Consider the following 1249-nt stretch of genomic DNA (forward strand, 5'->3'; position numbering starts at 1 on the left):
ATATTTCAAATGAACTTCTTCTCCTCAGAGTTTCAGAATGTCTTACATTTCTTACTGATTTCTCAATCACAGTCAAGGTAGAATTTACAGAAGGACTGTGTGGCTACTGCAAATAATACAGGAAGAAATTGCAATTCTCAACACAGCCACAAAGGGTGACATTCACTCAGCAAATAGTGTCCCAGTGCTCCTGTACTGTTTGCACATATTTAAAATAGGTAATATGCATATATTTGGCACAAATTGCCACATTTCTATGCAAATGAGCCTCACTAAAAAAGTTCACAGAGATAAGTGCCAATAGCAGTTACAGTGAAATCATTAGTATCTTCAGAGAGTTGGTGATAACTCCCAGACCCTCCAGTAATTATGGCAGGAGTGATTATAGCCAGGTGAATCCATTATCATGCCAGGTGTGTCTCTGCACCTCGTCAAAACCTGTAACTCTTAGTCTGAAAATTTTCTATTTCTCTCTTCGCCATCGTTCTGCTTACTGTGTTCTTGCTGCAAAAGTAATGCATGGATAATTGCAATTGGGCACACCAAAATGGGCAAATTGCACGTTTATACAAAACTTTATTGGCGTGTATGGGGCAAGTAGTGATTGCAAAGAATGTGCAATTCATGGTGCAATCAGTGGCAGCATCCATTTTTTGTCAATTTTCCCGTTATTAGAAAATAATTAGCAGTGTAATTCATAATGAAAATAGTTAAAAATTGCACTATAGAATATTTAAAAATTTGCTTCACTTCAGCCTCCTTTAATTGGGTAGTTTTACAGCTTGGTAGTACATTTACTTACTTTGGCCTACACATAAGGAAATGATCTTCTTTCAACACATTACGTTAAGATCTACCTTAGTCAAAAATCAAATCTGTCAGTCACATAAAGCGCTTTCCTGATTTCAGTCTCTTCCTCCTGCAGGTGTAATGCTAATCATCACTTTATCAATTCAGTTTTTTAATATGTACTGCGGCAGCAGCTCCCTCGAGAAGTGCTTTGCTTTCAAACCAGCCACCTGAAACTAACTTTCTGCGCATTTATATTCTGGCGCTGACTTAACCAGGTAGAGATCTACCTGAGATGACTCTGAGTAATTATGTAGCAATTACTCAGCCAGTGGAAGAGGCAGCGTATTAAAAACATTATGGGGCTTTGACAGATTCTCTTAATTGATTGATGCGCAGCAACTAGCTGGTGATTACCATGCTGTGTGCTCACATGAATCATCTCACATGAAAATAAAAA

General features: G+C 38.0%; 1 non-coding gene across 1 annotated transcript; it reads right to left on the bottom strand.

The window, feature by feature from the left end:
* Window positions 1–880: 880 nt before the first annotated feature.
* On the bottom strand, window positions 881–983 carry LOC117264219 (U6 spliceosomal RNA). The gene has a single exon (XR_004502258.1). It is a non-coding gene; the product is annotated as a U6 spliceosomal RNA (small nuclear RNA).
* Window positions 984–1249: the final 266 nt, after the last annotated feature.

This window comes from Epinephelus lanceolatus, chromosome 16 (assembly GCF_041903045.1).
Source record: "Epinephelus lanceolatus isolate andai-2023 chromosome 16, ASM4190304v1, whole genome shotgun sequence".
In the NCBI taxonomy this organism is placed as follows: domain Eukaryota; kingdom Metazoa; phylum Chordata; class Actinopteri; order Perciformes; family Serranidae; genus Epinephelus; species Epinephelus lanceolatus.